Genomic DNA, 17,913 nt, shown 5'->3' with positions numbered 1-17,913 from the left:
TACCACGGACACTGCAAATACGATAAAAGATATTTTATGTCGCCTGGAAAAATCAAAATTTAAAAAATTACCTGAATCACTGCAAATGGGGTATTGACAACGAAGAAAAAGCAAAACAAAAATTGGAAGAAATAACGGGTCTATGTTCGTGCGGTTTATTTGTAGTCATTGCGAAAACATTTTGGGCGTATCCGAGTTGCTCCCGGTGGTCACTTCTTTACCTGCATAATGCTTTTGAACGGACGAGTTCCTCCCGAGGTTATGGGGGATTACTGCGATAGGTAGTCGACGGGTGGTAGCCGGACTAGATTATAATAACCAGTATTTTGCTTGAAATTGGCAATAAATACACTGATGAGAGGGAGAAACAATTTTATTTACAAGGGTAAATTAAAATGACATACGGCATTTACAAATTATACTGTATTTATGTACATGATATGAGTATACAGTGAGTTTTTTTTAAGGCCATAGGGTTTTACATACAAATTTTTCAACCCCCAGTTAACTTTATTTTTGTGAAAATTACAAAGCCTAGCACTGTTTTTATATTAAACAATAATATTATCTAGTTATTTAAAAAAAAACACTAAAGGTATATCTGTTTTTGCAATAAAAAAACTTTTGAACACATCTGCAGCGTATACAGTTATCACTTATTACATAACTTTCTGGCTTGACAAAATTTCGCACCATTCACTACAAATTTGCCTTTTTCAATCAGTTTCCATGCTGACGCTTTTAAAGAAATAATTAAACTAAAAATTTTACTTTGAAATGGGCCTATTTATGAGTGAGATTTACCCCTGCACCCCACCAAAAAAGAGATGGTTTTAATCATTGGTCGCAAGAAGTATGTCAAGGCAATGTAATTCCTAATTACACGATCATTCTTACCACCAGCGCTAATCCCTTACCGTTCACTACCTGCTACAAGACCTGAAAATTTCAGACCGCCGGGAGGAACTCCGCTGCGGCCAACATTTTTGGGGGCATCACCAGATGGATTGGTTGATTTGGATTCAATTGTTGAAATCAAATGTCCATTTGCTGCTCGAAACACCCACATCAAAACGGCAATAGAAAAAAAAAAAATATTTAGAAATGAATTCCAGAGATGATGATAAAATATTATTAAAAGAAAATGACAATTATATGTACCAGGTTCAAGGTCAACTGCTTATGAGCAATCTCCAAAAATATTATTTTATTATACCTACATAATGTGACTTAAAATATGTATTGTGTTATTGAAGAAGATGATTCTAAATACTGGTACGGTAAAATGATAGATACTTTAGAAATACGAGTATGTTATAGTCTTTCTAACTCAGGTTGAGCCAGCAATAAAAATAAACTGCGCATCCTCATTACCGCAAGTGCCACCTTAGCTTTAGTCCAGGGATGGGCGGTGTCGACAATTTGTGTCGACTATGTCATTGTCGACGCGTCGACAATTACGTAGATGTCGACAAATTGGGAGCTGTCAACAATGTCAACAATGTCGACAATGTCAAAAAAGTCGAGTTTCCGTCAATTAAAGTTTTAATTGCATTCGAAAACGTCCTTACTCTCGAAATAAAAATTTAAGAAAAGTGATGGTTTTAAATGCACTCTCCATGTAAATTTTGTTCTAACGGTGTATGTACGCATTTCAAAATAAATTCAATTCTGAAAAATTAAGTTAGGTTATGTCATGTTGTTAACGAACAGCAACTACTTTCTAGAAGCCTTTTTTGCGATAAATAGGAAGGTCTGATTATTATCAACGCATACAGTTTGGATAAAATTTAAAATAAAGTGGAACAAGTCTTGCTGCAGATTTTCGCTAATATTTAGTTGATTGCAACCGGTTGTAAATCTAAAGTTTTAAATTTGACACTTGTCCAAAAAAAAAAAATCCAAAAGCCAAAACAATCAATTGGAACATCGTCCGCATTAATAATTTGGTTAGGTTGGGAATAATGCTAAAGCTGAGTACGGTCGATCTGGTTAGTCAATAAGGAGGATTGCTCTCAGCTATAATATCGCTAAAACTCCCTATGATTTACTCCTGTTATTTTATTTTATTATTTATTTTAATTTGATAAAATTTTAATTGTCTTAAATAAATGTTACGACAGATTTACACCAGTGAAAAAAGTTTGTCACACTTTATGTTGTCCACAGCTCTAGGTATCGGTATCGTACAGGATATCTACTCGTATATGTATATGAATCAAAATCTGATCTAGCTTGCTATGAAAACTTGTCTAATTTTGAGTCTGCCGCTTTATATGTAAAATAAACAAGAGAACAACGAGAAGCCACACTACCTTGATTTGCAAAAATCACCTTTATTGACTATGACATCAGATGACTCCCTCAACGATCATTTATATGCGCCAAATTTATACAATTACCTATCATTTATGAAACCAAATACGAAATTCATTTTTACCGTTATGTTTCAAAATTATATTATTAGAAAAGTTTTCGCTACGGGACTGCGGCCGGTCGGGACCGAGTTAGGTAGAAAATTTCAAGGCAAAACCGAACATCTCGCAGCTTCAAAACATTGCACCCTTCAACGCTCTGAAGGCCGATCTAATAAAACTATAATATTCACCACATACAAGCAGCGGCATTGTGTAGGTGTATCTCCCAAAGTATTACAAATAAATCTGAATTTACTAAGAAAGATCCCTGTAATTGAGGAAATGACTGTTCGTTCGGAGTTTCTACCTGATTTGACAAGAATTATGAATGAGACGAAAATGACCCTTATGGTAAAACATTTTTAAGGTAAAATTCCAATGAAACCGTCGGTACAAACATCTTCATCTGGTGTCCCATCGGTTTATTAGTCTGGCCTTCAGAGTCACATAAATATCCGAAAAGATGTTTGCAAATTTACGTTTTTAACTTTGATGCAACGCCAAGAAAACAATTTGCAGACCCTTTGACGGCTTTCAATTAGTTGTTCTCCGATGCCACCCGCACAAAGCTTCCGTATTTACATAGTTGCCTGTTTACCTATGACACTTATTGCCAACATTTAAAATTACAACTCAATTAACACAGCTAATATGAAGTACGAGTAGGGAGTAGGAGCAATTGTATTAGGTGTTCACGATTGATTCAAACACGCAGCAGGCCAAGATATTTTTTTGTTGGTTTGGCGTCAGATCTCGTTATATGACGTTTCGTTATTAAATATTCGTCTTGTTGTCAATTCCGTAATTGATTTATTTAGTACAATTCAATTATAACCTAAAATAGATTTATTATGCCACATCACAATATTGCCAACAAAATGTCAGATTTTTATAGACATTCCGAATTTGAAACAATGTATAATAAACTGTTGGCATATGTACCACAGTGCATGTGAGATTTAAGTCATACATAACCTCACATTATTACAATCTCCGACATTGTCGATATTGTTGACGCAGTGTCGACGTTTTATCGACATTGTCGACATTGATGACATTTGATGACATTGATGACGTATTGTCGACGTGTCGACGTCGACAAATAAAGTCGACGCGTCGCCGCCCATCCCTGAGCTTTACAATGAAGATGAATTTATGGTTTAAATGGCAGATGTTTTTCTTGCTCTTTCTCGATGGTTTCCAGGTACACCGGGCCCAACAGGCCGGGCTTCTTTTCGGTATAAATCCATCTTTATTTAAAAGTTAAGAGGATGATGGCACTTGCGGTAATGAGGGTACGCAGTTTATTTTTATTGCTGGCTCAACGTGAGTTAGAAAGACTATACATATTTGAATGGAATGTTGCCCGAAATAACTGACTCGAGAAGTAGCCGAAATTTACCTATAAGAAGCATCTTAAAAAAAGCCTAACAATTTAAAGCTTGTGCCAACTGTCATGATCGATAACCTTGACAAAAGCTGCGCGAAGGCGGAGCCCAATTTTGATAAGTGAAACCTAAAAACGTCTGTCGTTTGGTTAAAATTTTCAGGGTAGCGCCAAATTTGCATTTTACACTGTCCAACGGTTTGGACTAGAATGCCCGACATTGTCTAGAGACCTGTCGCCAAATAAACAGCAACATAAATTAGCTCACAAATCTGTAAAGTGTGAAAAAATAGTACCGATGTTTTTAGTTCGAATAGTACAGCCGCGTCGGTACGCATTTTGGTTTCTGCGTCATCGATCATGAGAGTTGGCACGAGCTCTATTATAAGTCATAACTATGTACCTGTACCTACCTATAAAAAATTGAATTCTCTGACCAAACAACGATTCAATCATAAATAATAAAGTTTTTATTTAATAACAGCAAGAACCAACACAAATGTCGTAAATAATACCTGATTTCGATGATTCCAAACGTTTGCAGCTTGATAGTTCGTACTGGAAATTTTATAATGTGTACCAGGAATTTTGACTCTTTCGATAACAAATGGATTCTTGGATTTTCCCGGTCCTTCTAGGTACTTACCTAGGACCACTAATCATCCCCAAGTAACTGTATGGTACAGTAATAACGGTGAAAAGAGGTAGGTTTAAAATTAAAAAAAAAATAAAAATAACAGTACCTAAACTCGGTACAGGTTGCAAAGACACACTTGTCATTTGCAACAGCATTTTTTCATATTTCTGAACCAAATAAAGGCACAAAGGGACCAGAAAATCATAGTTTGGGTTGAATATTTTCCATATAATTGCAGTTTTAAAGTAATTTCAAATGACTAATGCCATAAAAGTGCTGTTGCAAATGACAAGTGTGTCTTTGCAACCTGTACCGAGTTTACATTCCTATCTATCTCAAAGTGAAAGTAACAAAACTGAATGAATTTTGGGAGTTCATATTATTGGACCATTTTAATTTATTATAATATAACAGTGTTTTTCTTTTGGTTTTCCTTTTTTGTCAATGGTATTTCACTATTTCTCAAAACTATTTCATATTTACCTCACTTTGACATTTAATAGAGATAGGAAATAGTTTTGAGAAATAGTGAAATACAGTTGGTACAATTTGGTTTTGTGGTTTTGTCCATTTGTCAATTAATTGTCTACTTGACAATACCTATCAAATAATTTCTAAAATTGTCATTGAATTTTGATTATAATTCTAACCTCTCTCTCGCAAAGTTTCACACCATAAAAATGTCCCAATTTTATTCTGACAGTTTCCGGTTTTTTTTTTTGGCAACCAACTACAGTTGACAAAAAATGAAAATCAAAAGAAAAACAGTGGTTCATTGATAAAAAAATTCACTGTATATTTCTCGCACAAAAACATGTTCACTCATTCTTTCATCAAAAATGGCGCATAATATTTATGGCACGCCAATCTATGAAAATCCTTATCAGTGCGACCTGTTTTTATAATATCGCAAAAAAGACCCCCTGTAATAAATGACGGCCCAAAGCATGGACTGACCGAACCTTCGGTCATAAAAATATTAGTGCGTTATAAGGACTTGCGTAAGTCGCTCTCACTAGCCATAAACTATCTTCGAGCGGCAAGGGCCGCGTCGTCTTAAGTACTTTTGGTTGCCTATTTTCGGATTTATTTTTTATAAATAACAAAAAAACTACGACAGTAAACGAAAAAAGAAACTGTCATCGACCTCCGTATTTCAATTATCTATCAAATGAGTGTTTACTTACCGCAAAAAACGTTCCAGGACAAAAAAATCCGAAAAAAATGATTTCGCGTTTTTATTTAATTACAAATTAATTATTATACCTTTTTTTAAAAATAATATGTCATCGACCTCCGTTTAGGTGCCTACTAACCAACCAAAAGTCAAGCATTGCTTCAAAGTTGATTTTGTAGAAAAATTCCGAAAAAAATAACTCCATGTATTTAGTATAGGCGCTACGTGAGGGATCGTGGAGCCTTAATAGCGTCAATTATTAAAGTACTTACATTTAAATAAATACATAGCTATGTTATAACCTACATTTAAATAAATAACTATGATATAACATCTGGCTTCGGAACCTAACTTCTTCCTGACTATACCGCTTTGAATGCATACACGATGAAAATATGTATGTAGCTATGTTATAACCTAAATTTAAATAAATAACTATGATATAATATCTGGCTTCGGAACCTAACTTCTTCCTGACTATACCGCTTTGAACGCATGAAAATATGTAGTTGAATTTTGATAGTGCATGAATGACATGATGAGTCTTAGGAATCGTATTCGAATTATTCGAATATTTGAATAGCTGACTATGTAAAATTCGCATAAGTGTAAATTCTAATATTCGAATAAAGTAAATTCAGGATGGATCGGGTATTTCACGGTCAAATAATTTTATTTGTTGGCTATGTAATTCTTAAAATAGTGAGATGTAGGGTAAAATAGTGAGATGCAGGGAACCAACATAACGCGAATTTAGCATAGTAAGTTCAGTAGGTATGGATTTGGTATTTCGTCCGAGTCTCAGTTTTCTGGCCGAGGCGCACCCGAGGTCAATAATTTTATTTTTTGGCTACGTGGTTGTCGTGTAAATTGTGACATTCAGCGAAGCAACATAATGCGAATTTACAAATGTTTGGCTAACTAGCTCTTTTTACAAAATAACGCTTTCGAATAAATTAAATCATATTTTATTATTTTTCTCGATTTTTTTCTGATGTAAGTGTCAACTTTTTTTACACATTCAAATGTAGAAAAAAAAGCTTTACAAGAATAGGCTAAGAAATGTATAATGTACTATTTAAAAAAAAGTTGACTGTCTGAACTTTGACATATGTCATCATCTATTGTAGTTTCACAATCGATTTATATGGTTTGCTATATTTTTTTCTTAAAACAAAAAAGATGTAGGGGCGCGAATACCAATCTGAATCACCCGGTATACCAGAATTACCAGATATGTCCACGGATGAATATGAAAATGCCAAGGTTACATTTTTGAATACATTTTGAATAGTTTGATAGAAATGAACTGTTAAAAAGTATCGGTGTGTCCGAGTTGGGCCCGCGCGTTAATGCCCTGTAATCCGATGTCTAAGTTGGGCCCGGCTACCTCTAATAATCCTCCGCCGCGCCGCGCCGCGCCGTCTTGACGGCATCGGAGTTCAGTACCTAGATACCTACTTGAGGTAATCCTTTGACAATTCTATCCATTTACGGTTATACCATAGCAAAAGAATGTTATTTCAGAAATATTTACATTATTTTACATAAGAATGTACAAAAAACATTAGATAGATACTCGTAGATACAAACAAACAAGTCAAATTATTATTTCTTAATTACTGTTAGAGCGTATTATAACAAACAGCATAACGAAATCAAATCAGGATATAGAATAATTATTCGCTTCAAGTTGAGATTTTGGGAGAGGAAGTTGGACAGATCTTCTGGCTTGCCACAGATTCTTCCGCGCACGATCTACGTCATAAGTGAAAATCTGATCCAAAATAGTTATTTATGTATTAAGGGCGTAAAGTAGGCGTTTTTGGCCCGCGGAGTGAGATTAGAGCCCGAGGCGAAGCCAAGGGCTCTAACACGGTAAGGGCCAAAAATGCCCTTTACGCCTGTCATACATACAAAAAAATTTGCACGAGACACTGCTAATACATTCCTAAATGAAAACTGCATTTGGGACGATACAGTAACACCCGGGCCCCGTCTTGGAAGGTCCTGTATATCCATAGTGTTACCACCGGCCCCCTGGAGCGGTCGAACTGTCGAGTCCACCTTCGGGGCCGGTGTCGTGATTTGTTGACCGATGCGGTTTTAACGCTGGAATAGCAAATGCACCCCGTCGAAGAAGATAGCCGTTTCGCAATCCAGCCGGTTTACCCGAACCGTCAGGCCCTTTGTGCAGAAGGAGAGTAGCACGGAAAAAAAACAACCTTCTCCTCTTAGATCAGGTAGAGAAGTGGCCAGTGGCCGTGCCCCGTGCCGTTTCCGGCCGGCGTCGACTATTTTTAGAAAGTTGGGACCAAATGCGACAAAAGAACGAGCGGGGGGTGGTTTTGGACCACCCAAACGGGCGGACGCCAACTCGGCACTTTATTATACCTAGGTAAAATTTGTAATAAAGTACAACAGGCCATCTCGGCACCGGTAGCCCATGTATAACCGGCCAACTCGGCACCGCGGTCAAGCCAACTCGGCATTGTCTACCTGGGACGGTCCCTCTTTAATTTCGCAGCCAGTGACTAGAGTTCTTGCGGGAATATATCAGGGGAATATACAAATATAATGTTATTTTTATAGGACATTTAAAATTAAGTATTAACTACAAGACTACTAATTAATTATTAATCTTATATCTATATGAAATAGATTTAAATATTTGACAATTATCATATTCAAATATTTTCTGAGATACAAATTTCTCTGCTTCTTTTACTTTTTTGGTTTTTACAATTATTTGCGTTGTAATACTCTGAATTTTGACGTAACTGTATAAAACATTGATACTCAAGAAGAGTTTTTACAAAAATATTAATATTTGGGTGCGTAAGGTAGAACGATTTAAAATAAAATAGTGCGTAGCAAACAAAAATCTACTAGGGGGCATCATATAGATAGGTAGTGAGTGGGCGCTTAGTGTCGAGTTGGCTTATCTCTTGGGGTGTCTTTGAAAACTACCTGCTTTTTTTGGTGTCGAGTTGGCCGGTCAATGTTTATTGCTTCTAAGGTTTGGTGTCGAGTTGGCCTAGACCCACCCAAACAGCCCACGGGTAACAATAGTAATAAAACAATGGTTATGTTATTTATAAATTTAAATGAAAACCACAATTGAAACGTGAAAGTTTCAGTTTATTTGTGTAAATAACGCAGCTTAATTATGTTACAAGGCGAAGAAAATGATAGCTGCTGTACACCATCCGATGTGGCAAAAGCTGCAAATTCAGCAGCCTTGAACTTATTGCCTTTAATGTCAACGAAAATTTATAAAAAGGCATATGGCCCTAGGGCTGAAAACCGGCCCTAGCTGAAAAGTGCTATTTTACGCCCGCTAACAGCGTCTTAAAATTCAATTTCACGCCCGCTCGTGCAAAAAACCATTTTGTCGCAATTCTTGACGCAATAGTTTTGCAGGTTTGTGTGTCAAATTGTCTAGAGCTTTTCTTTTGACGCCATTACTCAGTGCTTGCCTCTCTATATTTTCTTCTTTGGGGTGATTATGAATAAGATCACTGCTGATCACATTCGTTGGTTCGGAACCGAAGGTTTACACTTTTGCAAGGCAGTTTGATTTTTTGTTGACACAACCCCACCGAATTTCATCGTCTTCACTCAAAATTGATTTCACTTCCATTTCTGAGACTAGGTAGGTATTTACAGATTCACTAGCAAATATTCAAATGGAACTAAAATTAAGATTTTTATAATTAGTTGTTGGCCGGATGGCCCTACTCCTTATCGGATTAGGCGGTGCCCGGATTGGGGAGATACTTGGGGGCCGATAAATTTGAGCGAGGATTATCTCAGGTACCGGGCCCAACTCGGATACGCCCAAAAGTATTTATACCGCATTCGTAGACTACAAAAAAGCCTATGATTCAGTACCACATTCATGGTTATAGTGGAACCAGAAATATAGTGTTTTTATGAGGGATGGAGTACATTAACTTGAGAGGGTCAGTTATGGCAGGGCAATAAACTTCTGGCACTCGTCGCGCGACTGGGCTCTACCTACCTTTGTCTCCGATGGTCCATTTTCAGATGGCTCAAAAACATCTGTCATAGAAGATTTATAACTCTCTTCAAGTTGGTAATAAAAGTGACCCCAAAATTGTAAAAGAAATTATCGACCAGAGTCCATAAAAACACTATATTTCTGGTTCCACTATACTTAAAATTCTTAAAATTTATAAAATTAATTTGGATTTGATTAACTTTTTATCCCATGTTACGACATTTTGGAGAACTACTTAAAATGTATCAATAAACAATACTAAATTAAAAACCGAGCCTATTCAAATTAAACGGGGAATTTATCAAGGAGATTCTTTAAGTCCTTTATGGTTTTGTCTAGCCATTAATCTTTTGACAAATCTATTAAATAGCACTCGATATGGTTTTAAAATTAGACTTAATAATACCACACTATCCAAATTAAATCACCTTTATATGGATGACATAAAACTTTATGCATCTAAAAAGAATCACATTTTATCTTTAGTAACAATAACTGAAAATTTCTAAAATGTTATTGGCATGAGTTTTGGTATTGATAAGTGTAAAACGCAATCAATATGTCGCGGTCATTACGAAAATTTAGAATATATAACTCAAGAATGAGAAATCATTAAAAATTTAGATAAAGGAGAATTTTATAAATATTTAGGTATTAATCAATCAAATCATATTCAACACTCAATTATAAAAGAAAATTTAGAAAAGCAATTTTATTTAAGAATTAAATCTCTTTTAAAATCAAAGTTAAACGGTAATAATTTAATTAAAGCAGTTAATACATATGCTGTTCCATTGCTGACCTATTCTTTTGGTGTTATAAAATGGTCCAAAACTAATTTACAGCATGTAAACATTAAAACCAGAGGTCTTTTTACCAAATTTAGTAAACATCACCCTAAATCTGCTATTGAAAGATTTAATTTACCACGCGAAAACGGTGGTAGGGGTTTTACAAATCTAGAAATACTGCAACACAATCAAATTGCTTCACTAAAAAATTATTTCCTCAATAGAGCTCGTGATAACATTTTTTTTAATGCTTTGGTTTCAGCGCATAAAGGTTACACACCTCTAAATTTAAGTGATAATATAATTTTAGATATTGTTAAACCAAATATACCTGACAATATAGCAAATATAAAACAGTAGTTTTTACATGGGATATACTTTAAAGAACTGGAACAACCAGAAATTAATATTCAGGCTTCTCATGCATGGCTTAAGAAATCAAACCTGCTTAGATAAGTTTCGATACTTATCTTTTGTAAAAAATACCCGTAACAAAAAACGAGTGCAATTGGCATGTCTTTCCCCAACCTCTGCTTCTACTCAGCAACATCTATTTCGGGTATATTATCAAGTTCAAGTGTGGCTTGGTAATAAACTGGACTCAGAAGACTGGGGTTGGAAATTACATAGTTGATAATACATTGGAACCAATTCACACTTTACTCCCACCTGCACCGGAAAAACTCCTCAACATAATTTTTTGCATTTGCAAAAATGGGTGTAATGCTAAATGTGGCTGCAAAAAAGTTGGATTTTTTTATTCATTAGCATGTACCAGTTGTCAAGGCCAATCATGCTCCAATGTTGAGTCGCCATTAGGAGAGGATGCTTACGATATCTACGAGGAGACATCTGATTCATCGCTCTTAGAACAATTTACTTGTATCCAGCAGGAAGATGAAGAAGAAGAAGAAGACCAAGAAGACAGTACACTTGAAGTACCATCAGATAACTATCAATCAGACGAATAATTTTCCCCTATTACTCATAATTTACGTCGCTTTTATCATCTCCAATATACCATTTTTCATTTGATACAATATTTTTTAATGAAACAGAACCACAATAGATCGTGGAAAAGGCCTACTGGGGAAACCACGTTAAAAAAAACGCGCCAAGTATACTACCTCACAGGTGGCGTGGAAACGTGTGCATATTATGAAGAACACAACTTTTTGAATCGCTATATCTCAGAAATGGTTATTCTTAAGAAAAAAATATAAGAACATTTTTTATGGAGAATTGCATGCTCTACAATTTTTGTGTGATCTATTTTTATGATAAAACTTACCGTTTGGCTGAAAAATGCGAAATTAATAATAATAATAATAATAACAAAAGCAAGCATATCTTTTAGATATAACTGTTCCAAATTCACACAATATAACACAGACATATAATACAAAAATTAATAAATATTTAGAACTCTCCGTTGCTATGAGAAATCTTTGGTGTTTAGAAAAAATTTCGATTTTACCATTTATAATTTCAGCAACAGGAATAGCAATCTCTTTTTAAAAATTTAAAAATTTTGGACTTAGAGAACACATTGCTGGTTGAAATTCAAAAAGGTAAAATAAAAATTTATAAATTTGTTACACAGTCTACGACTGGTTTACAAATCTATGAGGGGCATGATGAACAACTCAATAGACCGGGACCAATGGCTTAACGTGACTTCCGAACCACGAGACAGAATATAGCCTTTTTTTTTTTTTTTTAATTTTGCCCTGGGTCGGAATCGAACCCGGGACCCTCGCGTCCCTGAGCCGAAACGGACTCCCTTAGGCTATATTCTGCCTAAATTCAAAAAGGTATATTATTATACTCATGTCATATCGTGAGGAAATTCCTTAACATTGACACAGAACATAAAACACAAAAAAGTCAAAATGTGGAGGCGAGACGCCGGTAATTGTGTTGATAAGCACTGCACTATTACTTGATAGTATTATCCGTAATAGTGTATGTACTCCGGCAAAATTGTCGTGCCGCCGGGTGGAGGTGGGATACTAAAAAATAACTTGAATAATAATAACTTGAAATTATATTAATTTTTTAGTTTAACATTTATAGATGACAGAAATAAAAATGCCAGATTATTTGGACGGTTTTAAAGTACAGCCCGACTGCCTCAAAGTAATTTTTTTAGTGTACGCAAAAAATATACTTTAGGCAGTCTGAAATTTGTATGACAGATTTATTAATTGATATTAAAAATAGGTACAAAAAATCCAGACGAATACGAGGGTTTTAAATAATTACCCGATGCGAATATAAATTTTAAATCAGTGCGACAAAAAAATCTATGCCTATACGTAGGTCCGAGAGAGATAGTTTATCGTACTCCGTTCACTCATAGATTATACAGAGTCGCTAATAAGTATGGATACAGCTGAATATTTTCACAACGGTTTAGCAGAGCTTGTTGAAATTTGGCACACAGTTAGAAGTGTTTAAATTCTATCATATGAGATTTCTTCAATTTTCTAACATCATTTATTTAGATACAAGGCCAACTTGATTTTTTTTTTTATCGCACGGTGGGTCAAATGTAATATTTTTGAAAAGAGTATTTTTTTGTGAATTCAGTGATGTAACATATGCCCACATGGTCGCCATTTTGAAAATATTTTTAGCATAAAAATTATGTATTTCGTGTTTAAACTTTTTATTTTTTTATTAAATTTGTATTTTGTTTCAGTTGAATGTCTAATTTTTACACTTATTATTAACTTTTATTTATTTTTTTGATAAAGTACAAAGTACTGGCGGAAAAGAACTAACGATAGCTAAATTTAACATTTCCAGGTTAACTAAATTTTATATTTTATTAAATTTTTATAAAGTTTCGATTAAAATAAGACATGCATGTATTAGATCACTGAATTCACAAAAAAATACTATTTTCAAAAATATTAAATTTGACCCCCGTGCCATTTAAAAAAAATCAAGTTGGCCTTGTATCTTCTAAATAAATGATGTTAGAAAATTAAAGAAATCTCAGATGATAGATTTTAAACACTTCTAACTGCATGCCAAATTTGAACGAGCTCTGCTAAACCGTTTTAAAAATATTTAGCTGTATCCATACTTTTTTTCGCAGTCACAGAGACGAGTGTCTATGGTGTAGAAAGTTGAATAACGCGTAACTTTTGTTATAATTTCAACAACGGTTTATAACAATTGAAAACACCTGTACCGAAACTTCATTCTGATTCACAGCTGTAATTCTGTTAACATCATAGGCGTAGGTTAACTACTGGCAGGATGGAAAGTTTAGTATTTTTCAGTATGTTATGTTTTGGAAGCGACACTCACGCAAATATTGTTATTTCAGAAATTTGTTTAACGAATTAAGAGTACCTACAACAATAAAGCTGCAATGTTTTAAATTTTAATTGGAATTCTAGGTTTCCAGAATAAGATTTTTTTTACGAGAACATTTTTTGGGCTTTTAATAACACGTTCAAATTTTAAATGAGAGTTTGCTTACTTTCAAGGACATTAAAAATGACAGGTGTTGGCAGGTGTAGCCAATAGATATCATTAAATTCCCTAAATTTAGTAAAATTTTATAATTGGAAACCCAAATTAAGAGGTCCTAGGTTTTTTTACATAAAAATAATGTGCGAGGTTTTTCTGTCTCAGTTCCTTTCACGGTACTCTGATCAACGCGGTATTTATAAATTTGATTTTATTACCATCGCGGAAAATATCCATTTCCAATTAAAAATGTAAATTTGTCTTAATGACGTCCAATTGCTCTCTTCTCAATTTATAAATTCCATTGATTTTCATTTAAAATGCAGACATGTTTAGAAAAGTATTGTTCACAATAATTAAAAGTAGTAATGAAAATTATACAGTGACCGGCAAAAGTATGAAATAAATTCAATAAAAATTAAACAATAGTATATTTCAAACCAATGTAAGAAAGTGCTTTCTTGCAGACCGCAGGCAAAGATTATAAACCGAGCGGTGTGGCCGGATTGCGGCCATGGTCATACTTACCCTGTACATGGATGGCCGTTTTGCGGCGGATTTGAAATTGTACCTGAAAAGGTCGACGAAATTACTATGCATCTTTTTATTTAATCCTAAAACGTCTATTACTTAGCATAAAAGCCCTGTTACAAATATCCAGCTTTTCAAAACTATGGTTAGTCGAGTGTTTTTTTAAATTTCACCTCACAGTAGGCGTTGAAGAGTCGTGTAAAACGTAAAATTTAAACAGCTAATCCGTGATCCGTAACCTGTAGAGTGCGTTCACAATCGACTCTTCAACGCCTACTATGAGGTGAAAAAAAAAACGATATTAGTTAACCACACAAGTGGGGAAGTGAAGATGGAAAACGTGGTGAAGAGTTCATTCTTTTAAATACATACTCTGAAAAAAGTAGGTATGTACTACCAAACGAGGTGTGAACTGGTGTTGCACATTTAAGAGCTGCAATGTCAAAATCTATGTAAACGGAATTCGAAAAGTTGTATCATTTTTTCAGGTGCATTTTAAACGGAAGATTTATAAGTCCATCGCCGCAATCCGGCCCTGTCCCTTTTTACCCGAATGCTATCACTGTCGCAATCCTGGCATCACCTTTCCAGGTACATTTTAAACCGGAGATTTAAAAGTTGACCATCGCCGCAATCCGGCCCTGCCCAAACCGAGCCGTAGGCGAGGTTTGTAAGTGCCCAAGGTCTGCAAGGGCACTTTCTTAACAAGGTTTGAATACAATTTTTTTCCCTACCGGCACAACTTCGTTGAAAAAAGTCAAAAAAAGATGGTTATATTCCTGATTAAAACGAAAATTGTGAGAATTGAATAGTAGGCTGGGTTATTTGTTTAATTTACTTGTCATTGCATTGAAGATTTGACTTTTGTTTGAAAATTTGATATAGACAGAAGTTGTAGTAAAGTTGACTCAAGTTGCAAAAAACCACTTTGCATTTGCAACAGCACTTTTATGGCATTAGTCATTTGAAATTACTTTAAAACTGTACTTATATGGAAAATATTCAACCCAAACTATGATTTTCTGGCCCCTTTGTGCCTTTATTTGGTTCAAAAATATGAAAAAAATGCTGTTGCAAATGACAAGTGGTTTTTTTGCAACTTGAGTCAACTATACCTACCTAGCTTTTCTGCTTATTTTCCAGATTATACAGGCTGTTTGATAAAAAACGCCTCAACCCACAACTTTTTTATTTATTACCCGATTTCAATGAACAAAAAAACCAAAGATATGGTTTTTCATGCGCTACAAAACAGCCATAAAATATATTTTTTTTTGGCGTTATTTTCAATAGCTAACGATAGTCAACTTTTTTTTTTAAATGGACACATGTAGTTTTTTAGGCTCAGTCTGGTAGAGTTTTTTTTTTCTGAATCTAATGATGTATTGTGGTCCATAGCTAAATGAAAAAAAAAACAATTTTTAATTGTGGTTCAGCTTGTTATAAAATTTTCAAGTAAGCCGTGAAAAACAATTGGAATATAAATAGCAACAAATGCAATCTTGAGATGTTTTATTATTATTTTCTTGGAAAACATGAATTATTAAAAATAAAATATTATTTTATTTTTAACCCTCCACCACCCGGCGGCACGGCAATTTTGCCGGGGTACATACACTATTACGGATAATACTATCAAATAATTTTATTTTATTATTATTATTATTATTTTTCTATTAAATTTTTGTTTTTGACTAATTACGATTTTTATTACACTCGAATATAAAATAATAGTCAAATGACTGCTATCCTGCATGACTGGCAATGTTGTTCTTTTATACTTAAATAAAAAAAGGTTTAAAAAAGCACATGAAAATTTCTAAGCTGACGTTTGGATGACATTTACCGCACTTTGTATTCCGATTGTTTTTCACGGGACTTAAAAATTTCATAAGGTGGGTAATTTCAATTAACTATGGACCACAAATGATAACTTTCAATATATCTTTAGATTCAGAAAAAAAACCTTACCAGACTGAGCCTAAAAAAACTACATGTGCCCATTTAAAAAAAAAAAAAGTTGACTATAGTTAGCTATTGAAGATAACACCAAAAAAATATATTTTATGGCTGTTTTGTAGCGTATGAAAAACCATACCTTTGGTTTTTTTGTTCATTGAAATCGGGTAATAAATAAAAAAGTTATGGGTTGAGGCGTTTTTTATCAAACAGCCTGTATGATTGATCTACCAACTTGCTTTATTGAATTGGCTTTCATTTATCAATAACTTATTTTACTTTTGACACTTTTCAAATTTGTATTTTGGTACAGTTTTACCATAAACATTTCATGATTAACTTTCTTACCTTAGCGAGAAAGTTGAATTTTCTCACCTCAAATGAGGTATCCACAGCCTACATTCCTAACCGGTAGGGAAAAAATTTTTTTCAAAAAAATCTTTGGACGGCTCAATTTTAGTTTATAAAAATATGTACAATCGCGGCCATCCAAAAGTGAACGATAGCTTGCGAAAATTTCCGTATTTTTCGTTAGATTAAATCAGGCTGTATTCATTGGGGTTCGTGCAGCAGGCGTTACTATTTTAATAATAAAAAGTTGTAGTAAATAATTTTTACTAAAAATGGGACTGAGAAGTAATTAATACATTATTAAAGTGAAAGTAAACTTTAGTAAAGAAACCTTTCCAACACCTAATGGCATTGGCCTCTCAAGCCTGTTTTTCTGCCAACCCCTCTTTATATTGAAGATGCAAGTCTGACTGCAATGTAATTCTCTCGCCACAGCACCCAACGACTAATTTTCTTCTAGCTTTGCAATAGCATTAGCTGTCTGCATCGGAGTGAGATGTGGCATTTAAAAAAAATTGTTTCAATAATTTTTTTATCGCTAGTGTCAAACTTTGACATTTTAGGACGCCTATGATTTAAAGTAAAAATCAAACTATAAAAACAAAAACCTTCACTTTTGGATGGCCGCGATAGTACATACCAAATAAAATTCCAAGGAGTCATTTGTTTTCGAGTGATGACCTCTCGACATTTTTTTAAAACGGAAACCCCCTATTTTTTTCTTGATTCCGATAGCCCTTTTAATTGTCTAAAGGACAGCATGAAAATTTTGTTATCTTGCACAAAAAATTTTTTGAGAAAAATGACAATTATGTTTAGTCTAGATTCAAATTTAAAATTTTACTTGAAATGTCAACTTTGAAACAAAAGTGCCATCAACTGTCACAATATTCCCCAAATTACCAAAATTGATTTTATTTGTAAAAAGCATGTATTTAATGCATTACTGATAAGATTTTTTCCACGAATAAAACAAGACAACAGTGTCATCGAACGTATATTTCCTTTTTTTTATATTGTGATAAAGCAAGATAACAAATTTTAGACTCGACTTTCGTACCATATCGGTTTGATTCGGTTAAAAGTTCACACACTTCAAACCAAATTTCCGCCGTTCAAGTTATTTGAAGGTGATTACTGATTAATAACTAAA

This window comes from Tenebrio molitor, chromosome Y (genome assembly GCF_963966145.1).
Source record: "Tenebrio molitor chromosome Y, icTenMoli1.1, whole genome shotgun sequence".
In the NCBI taxonomy this organism is placed as follows: domain Eukaryota; kingdom Metazoa; phylum Arthropoda; class Insecta; order Coleoptera; family Tenebrionidae; genus Tenebrio; species Tenebrio molitor.
The sequence above is the reverse complement of the archived record's forward strand: the minus strand, read 5'-3'. Positions refer to the sequence as shown.